Genomic DNA, 8,493 nt, shown 5'->3' with positions numbered 1-8,493 from the left:
GCCCCGCCCGCCCGCCCCTCCTCCCCCCCCTCCCCCTCCCCCTCCTCCCTTCCCTGCCCTCCCTGGCAGCTCCACCTTGAGCAGCGTTCTAGAGGAGGGGTCTGAGCCACCCCTCTCCCCCAGGCCCGGGGCCCCAGACTCCAGATGAGGCCTCAGGAGCCCCGTGGGTCTGACCTCATCTCAGGGCCCACCCCTCTCTCCCTCCTGAACCGCACCCCCCCACCCACCGCCTTGTCCTCCCACCTCTCAGGTCCTGCTGCCTCAGCCTCCCAGAGACATTTCTGTTCTGGGGACTGTTCTCACCAGAGGATCCAGCTACTCCCAAATCCTCCCAGCAATCCCACCCTGCCCTCCTCCCCATCGTCTCTCAGCTCCCTCCCCAGCCTGGCCAAGCTCCCCTCCCAGACCTCCCCTCTGCTGGAAGCCACAGCCCCTACCACTCAGCCTGGTCCTCCCATCCTGCTCCCTCCCAGGGCTCCCTCCCACCCACAAAGGCACCCACCCCCTCCCCATCACCCTTCCCCCTGCCGCTGAAGCCCCCCTCCCCACATTCAGTCCACCACCAACTCCTGGCAGCTCTTCCTTCTCAGAGTCCCTTGGTCCCCCCACCCCTTCTCTGCACTCCCACACTGCCACACACAGCCCCTCTCACCTCAGCCCCCAGGCTAAGGCCCCCATTCTCACCACCCCCTCACCAGACAAACTGAGTCTCTTCTATTTCTCCCCTTTGCCTAGATCTTCACCTTTGCTGTTTATGACTCCAGAAGCTTCCTTACAGTCCAAGGCAGCCCATTACAGCAGCTCTGAACGGCAAGCTTTCCCTGCGCTACTGCTGGGAAGTCCTTCTTGTTGTCTAACCTTACAGTCTCCTGCTGCACTTGATGTTTGCTTGCTCCAGGCTGGAGAGGGGAATAGTATCTATTTGCGTGAAGAAGGAGGAGTTCTTTCGAGGACCTGGACCCAGGAATCTAGGTCATCTCAAAGGCACTACAATATCAAAACGCAGCCCATTCTTCCACTGCCCTCAGCTGCAGTGAAAGGAGAATCCCCTCACTGAAAGGACTTCCTGAAATGAGCAGCTGGCCCCTGCCAACTCACCCCTCATGCCCCAATTCAGTGACCATGGACTCGGGCCTCCCAGGCCCTCTGCTGGGCTCTGTATGTGTCCCTGACACCCCGAGGGCACTGTCTGGAGAGACAGACCTGAGTAATTGATGGAGCTCCAGGCTGCGTGGGAGGGATGGGCAATGGTCCGTAGCGGTTCTGGGAAAGGAGCGGTGGGTGTCACGAAGGTCATGGGCAGCAGTGGCTCTGCTGTCCTTCAGCGCCAGGAAGTGCTCAGAGAGGGAACTGAAGGCCTGGGCGGGCCCTTGTCCAATCCCTGCCCCATCTCCACCCTCCCGGCTTGGTCCTTATGGGGTGGGGGTTGCTTCTTGGTTTTTACAAGTGAAGTGTTAGTTGCTCAGTCCTGTCCGACTCTTTGTGACTCCATACATTGTAGCTCGCCAGGCTTCCCTGTCCATGGGATTCTCCAGGCAAGAGTACTAGAGTGGGTTGCCATTTCCTCCTCCAGGGGGATCTTCCCGACCCAGGGATCAAACTGGGTCTCCTGCATTGCAGGCCGATTCTTTACCATCTGAGCCACCAGGGAAACCCCAGTTTCTAGAGCTCCCCACCAAAATCATCTTTAATTCTCTCACCTCTCCCTGCTCCACATGGAAGCCCTTCTCCACCTGTTGGGAAAAGTACAGTCTCATCAGCTGAACAGATCCAGGTTTGAGCCCAGCTCTACTACTGACTAGAGAGTGACCCCAGCTCGTGAATGCCTTTCCTGGGCCTCAGTTTCCTCACCTATAAAATGGCGGTGATAATGAGCTGAAGCAAGTACTCTTTATTCTGCTTCTCAGAGATCCAGGCAGCCCCAAGCAGAGAACAGGAGGACCCCAAGGTTCCCACAGCCCCCTGGGTCTCTGGATACACAGACACAAACACCCACATTTTTACAGTGAGCTCAGGGGTCAGAAGGGTGCCTTTCTGAGCTCCCATTCTAAGCCCTACTTCTGCCTCATTGACTACACTAAAGCCTTTGACTGTGTGTGGATTCTTAAAGAGATGGGAGTACCAGACCACCTTACCTGCCTCCTGAGAAACCTGTATGCAGATCAAGAAGCAACAGTTAGAACTGGACATGGAACAACAGAATGGTTCAAAATTGGGAAAGGAGTATGTCAAGGCTGTATATTGTCACCCTGCTTATTTAACTTACATGCAGAGTATATCACGGGAAATGCCAGGCTGGATGAATCACAAACTAGAATAAAGATTGCCGGCATAAATATTAACAACCTCAGATAATGCAGGTGATACCATTCTAATGGGAGAAAGCAAAGAGGAACTAAAGAGCCTGTTGATGAGGGTAAAAGAAGAGAGTGAAAAAACTTAAAATTCAACATTCAAAAAACTAAGATCATGGCATCAGGTCCCATCAATTCATGTCAAATAGATAGGGAAAAAGTAGAAACAGTGGCAGATTTTATTTTCTTGGGCTACAAAATCACTGTAGACAGTGACTGCAGACATAAAATCACAAGACACTTGCTCCTTGGAAGAAAAGCTATGACCAACCTAGACAGCATGTTAAAAAGCAGAGACATTACTTTGCTGACAAAGGTCCGTCTAGTCAAAGCGATGATTTTCCAATAGTCATGTATGAATATGAGAGTTGGACTATAAAGAAAGCTGAGTGAGCACTGATGAATTGGTGCTTTTGAACTGTGGTGTTGGAGAAGACTCTTGAGAGTCCCTTGGACTGCAAGGAGATCGAACCAGTCAATCCTAAAGGAAATCAGTCCTGAATATTCATTGGTAGGACTGATGCTGAAACTGAAGCTCCAATATTTCGTCCACCTGATGCGAAGAGCCAACTCACTGGAAAAGACCCAGATGCTGGGAAAGATTGAGGGCAGGATGAGAAGGGGGTGACAGAGGATGAGATGGTTAGATGGCATCACCGACTCAATGGACATGAGTTTGAGCAAACTCTCGGAGATACTGAAAGACTGGGAAGCCTGGCGTGCTGCAGTCCATGGGGTCGCATAGTCGTACACAACTTAGCGACTGAACAATTCCAACCCCGCCCTTGCCCCACGCCCGGGTCCTGTGGCCGCCCCGCGCCACCTTGTGGTCAGAATGGGGTGTGTCCTGCGAGGTCTGGAGGTCACCGAGGCGGGCGAGGAGGACGCTGAGGGAGGGATGCGAGAACTCAACGCACCGGCAGGGGGAGCCCGAGTAAGCAGGAAGCAAGGGCCTGGGAGTGGGCGGCCGGCGGTAGGCCGACCGAGGTTACCCGCGGGCGACCGTCGTGACGCAGTCCCCGGCCCGGATCCGGAGAAGATCCGGTAGGAGTAGGCCAGCCCCTCTGAGAGGATGGTCCCTCGGGAGAGTCCACTTCCTCCATCCTCCCAACTTGGGGGTGGGACTGAGGAAGGGAGAAGGAAGCCAACATGACCTAATTTTATCCCGTCAAGGACACTGCAAGGTCAGCATTGACCCCATTTTACGGATGAGACAACTGAGACTCCGAGAGGTGAGACTGGCCGCCCCGGGTCCCACGGCTAATCAGTCTGCGGGTTTCGAAGTGAGGACACCCTGTCATCGACCCTTTCCCCTCCCATACCTCTGACTGGAGGGTGACTACTTGCACTCTACTCAGCTCAAAGAGTTGTTGGCTGCCTGCTCCCTGCTCCCTGCTCAGAGAGCGTCCCTTGTAGCTCAGTCAGTAAAGAATCTGCCTGCAGTTCAGGAGACCCAGGTTCGATCCCTGAGTCGGGAAGATCCCCTGGAGAAGGAAATGGCAATCCACTCCCGCATTCTTGCCTGAAGAAATCCCATGGACAGAGGAGCCTGGTGGGCTGCAGTCCATGGGGTTGCAGAGTCGGGCACGACTGAGCAATTAACACTTACACTTACTTACCCTGGTCAGAGGCACCCAGTCTTGGGGTGGGTGCCCACCAAGAGTAGGGAGATGTAGCCATAAAACTTAGTGGTCGGTACTTCCTACTTTAGTGTCTTCTTTAGTGGCTCTGTGGTAAAGAATCTGCCTGCCCTCAGATACAGGTTCGGAGATACGGGTTCGATCTCTGGGTCAGGAAGGTTCCCCTGGAATAGGAAATGGCAACCCGGTCCGGTATTCTTTTCTGGGAAATCCCATGGACAGAGCAGCCTGGTGGCCTGCAGCCCATGGGGGTCGCAAAGAGTTGGACATAACTGAGCTCCCACTTTGTCATCAGGCCCCATTCATTTGAATCCTGACTTTGCCCCGTGCCCCTAGGCAAAACTTTGTAGGTCTGTCTTTACTTTTGTGAACCTTAGTTTCCCCATCTGTAAACTGGAGCAATACTAGTGTCTACCTCCGAGCTCCGCGAAGAGAGGGCTACTGCCCCCAGGGCAGGCGGGGGAGGGGTGGTGGCCTCTTCCAAGGTGACCTCTGCCCTGGTCGCCCCCAGCAGGGCACTACATCTCCCCTCCCCCGGGCTGCGTGGTTACTGTCTGCCCCCCACTGCCTCGCTGATGCCGGCGGCCCTCGGAACGGCTCCGTCCCCGCCCCCACGCTGGGAGGCAGCGGGAGGCGGAGGGCTTCCGGCTCCTTCCTCCAGCCCTGGGTGCACTTCCGACCGCAGCTCCGCTGGAGGCGCTCTCTGCTCAGGTAACCCAGGTCTCTTTGGGGCCAAGTGTGGGGCCGCCTTCAGCCCTGGCCTTACTGGGTCTCTCCAAAGCCTTCCTCGCTGTCACCCGCTCCCTCCATCTTGGAACTCTCTCCCCTGCTTCCCTCCTGCCTGCCTGGCTGTTCCTTGCTCCCTTTCCCCCCACAGAATGTTGCGGTGTGTCTGGGTCTGCTCCCAGCCCCCTGCCTATCTCACACAACCCTCCTCGGGTGAGCATCCTGAGCAGCCCACTTCTCTCCCAAGCTCTCTACCTGTGGTTCTTAACTTTGTTTCAACTCCCCCTTGATAACAAATGTCTTGTAATACCCCTTATTACCCTGAAATGAAATGACGTGCATGTGCGTGCAGTTCCTCAGCAGAAAACAATCCCAGTGCCCTTACTGAAATATCGGAGGGAGCCCTTGTAGGCTGGCGGTGAAGTGTAGACACTGGTTCAAATCCTGGCTTCTCCACTTCCCAGCTGTGTGACCTTAGGTAAGTTACTTAAAACTTCTCTGTGCTCAGTTAGCTCCCCAGTCAAAAAAGTTTTTTTTTTTTTTTTTCCTTTATGCAGCACTTGACTGCATAGAGTTGTTATCAGAATTAAATAAGTAATTATTCATGAAGCATTTAGAACAGTGCTTGGCACATGTTAAGAACAGAATGAGCGTCGGTTAAATTTAAGATGATAGATCTTTCTAGTTGTAAATACTCTTAATTGATTTACACTGGAAGACGTGATAAAATAATGAGAAGCTTGCGCCTACATGCAGAACCCCCCTGCGTGCAACAGCCCCAACTTGCAGACCTATGTAGTATGATGTATTAGCAACTCAAATACCACAAGTACTGTTGACATTAAGTAGGTAACTTTCCCAAATGGTGACAACTCTGGGTAAGGTTCTGAACAAAATAAAGAGCAGTCTTTCTTCAATTTACATGAAAGTTGTGTTTCTAGCAAATTCAGTATATGTTAAAACTCTGAGCATTCCTGCAAAAGTGCTCTTATTTCAGTGCAAGCTATACCTGGGTCCTGGGCTCAGACACTTACAAACAGATATTTTTCCTCCACGTGAATGTCTGGCCAGACACTCGAAAGTCACAGTCTTGCGGGACATCCTCCAAGATGGGGACAGTCCTGCACATCACAGGGTGGCTGGCATCCAGGGCCCACCCACCAAATGCTAGTGGGGCCCCCAGTCATCACGACAACGGAACGTATCCCCACAAATTCCCAGAACGGCACCCAGAAGGTTCCTGGGTTCTCCACCAGCCACCAGCGGGACTTTTCCAAATCCCAAGTCCTTGGCTCCATTTACCCCCTGGCCAAGTTTAAATTCCTGGACAGGATGCCCGAATCCTTGACAGGCAGCTGCCTGCTTCCCTCCCCAGAGGAGGACCTTCACCACCAGCTCCACCTGCCCCCTTCCCTGACCCCCAGCTGAACACATATAGACACTCACTCACACTCCCCAGCTGGTTTTTGGCTGATTAGTCTTTGCTCCCGGGATCTGCTCCCTGGAAAGCCCACCCTGGTTGAATGGTGTGCTGACGCCTGGCTGATTCTTTTAAGACCCAGTTCTGACATCACCGCCTCAGAGCAGCCTCGGTCTCCCCCCAGGTCTGGTCAGGCGCACCCCACAGCTTCACTCAGAGCCCCAGCGTTGAGCGGCCATGCCCTGCTCCAAGATGTCTATGCCCTCCTGAGGAAGAGCGTGTAGTAGGTGGTAAATACACAAGTGAGAGCCAGTCGGCCTTTGCCCTTGGGGAACTCACCTGTAGTAGAAAGACAGATGCCCAGAGAGTGCTGGGAGGCAGTAGCTCAGAGCCTGGTGGGAGCCCCGGGACATAGAGGCCAGCTGTTGGAGGGCAGCTTGCTAGAGGAGGTGGGAGATTTCTGGTGAGAGAGGAGGCAGAAAGCATATCTGGGGGGAGACCCAGCGTGGGCAGAGGTCAGGTGTGGGAGAAGGCATCGTGCCGTTGTACCTGCGTACCTGCGGGACGGCAGACAGCTGAAACACTGCCTGAACGGCTGTGATCAGAAGCTGTCTCATCAGCAGAGGATGGCTCATGCAGAACTTGAAAGGTGCCAAGGAAGCTGGGCTTTGTCCTGGGGGCACTGGGGAGCCACAGAAGGGGTTAAAGCAGAGGGGTGACGCGATCAGGTTTGTATGTGGCAGAGTGCCCTCTGGGAGGCGTGAGGAAGGTGCCCTGCAGAAGGGCAGGAGCAGAGGTATTCCAGGGGAAGGCCAGGGGGTCTGAATTAGGAGAGAGGAAGGTAGAGGACAGAGATGGGGGTGGGCATTTGAGCAGCAGGAACAACAGAATGTGATATTTGCTGGGGCTGAGAAAGAGGGAGGAGGTGCCCGAACCCCAGCCTAGTGAACCCCTAGTGATGAATGGATGAGGGTGGAGACAGAGGCTGGCAAGATGCCTCAGGGAAGGTGGTCCAGACAAACCCAGTCCTCTCTCCGCCCTGAATGATGGGCTGCAGGCCCCCCTGCAGACACTAGAGGGCGCTCCAAGATAGGCCAGACTTCCCTCGCCCACCACCTGCCAGCTGCCACCCCCTTCTCAAAGGGGGACTGGACCCACCCCACTGCTCAGAGGCAGGCTCTGGGGATACTGCCAGGGCCTGGCCCAAGTCCAGTGGCTCACTGTCTCAGGGCTGTCTCATCCTCCAGCCGCCGGTTTGTAAGGATGGGGGAGCATTTGGGGGGATAGGCAGGTGAGGACAGAGGTTAAGGGACTGTGGGTGAGCAGTACTGCGAGCACATCCTGTCTCATTCTGTGCGCATCGCCTGCTCCCACGGGGAGAAGGGGAGCTGCCAAGGTCACACCACTATCAGAGGCAACACCAATCCAGGCCAGCGCTGCAGCCCCACCTAGGGGAGGGGAACGGAGCAGAGCTCCCCAAGTCAGAGGAGCTCTCAAACTAGAGGAGTACCGGCCAGTGTCCACCCCACCCTTCCTGCGGAAACCTGGTGTGGGGGAGGTTTCTGAGCACCACCTCCCACATCTCCTGGCACCCTGGGGGGAGAGGGGGTCCATGGGCAGAGGCCTGGAGGCTGGCAGGTTTCAGGAGGGGCCAGCGAGCAGTGTGGCAGGAGTGCAGAGAGCAAGGGTGGCCCAGAGGTGGCCGGGAGGATGGGGCACATTCGGAGGGCTGGAGGCCACCAGGGAGCGATCCCAGGACAGCTGGGCATTTGGATGGGTCGAAGGATGGCTCCGGCTGCAGGGAAGGGAGTGGCAGAATCACACTTTTTGGAAAAGTGATTGGTCTCTCGAGTTGAGTCTAAATAGTGCAATCTTTTAAATTTTTATGAAAACAAAGAATGAATAACAAATAGAGACACAGAAACAGGAAATCCATTTCCTTTTCAGTCGGATGGAAAGAGCATATCCAAGCCCAAAATAATGCTAACAGGATTTTAATAACCTGTAACAAAACCTGCCCACAACACCATTAGAGCGCACTTCCAGCTGCCTCTTCTGGGCCAGGAGCCCCAAGTCGAGGCCTCATAAATAACCAAGCTCCGGTCGCCAGCAATTTAGATGGGGTGCGGTCTAGCTGAGGTCACAGGGCAGAGTTGGACCTGCAACAAAGACTCCCCACTCCAAAGCTTGGGGCTCTCTCTGTATACTCCTGTGTGTCTGCACACATCACACACCAAATACACATATACACACACACACATCCCACAGATATGCAAATACCTGGACACATTCAAGATTCCACAGGCTCACAGATTCACTCACATAGACCTACACCTGCCTGGATAGACGTATG

This window comes from Bos taurus, chromosome 11 (assembly GCF_002263795.3).
Source record: "Bos taurus isolate L1 Dominette 01449 registration number 42190680 breed Hereford chromosome 11, ARS-UCD2.0, whole genome shotgun sequence".
Taxonomy (NCBI): domain Eukaryota; kingdom Metazoa; phylum Chordata; class Mammalia; order Artiodactyla; family Bovidae; genus Bos; species Bos taurus.
The sequence above is the reverse complement of the archived record's forward strand: the minus strand, read 5'-3'. Positions refer to the sequence as shown.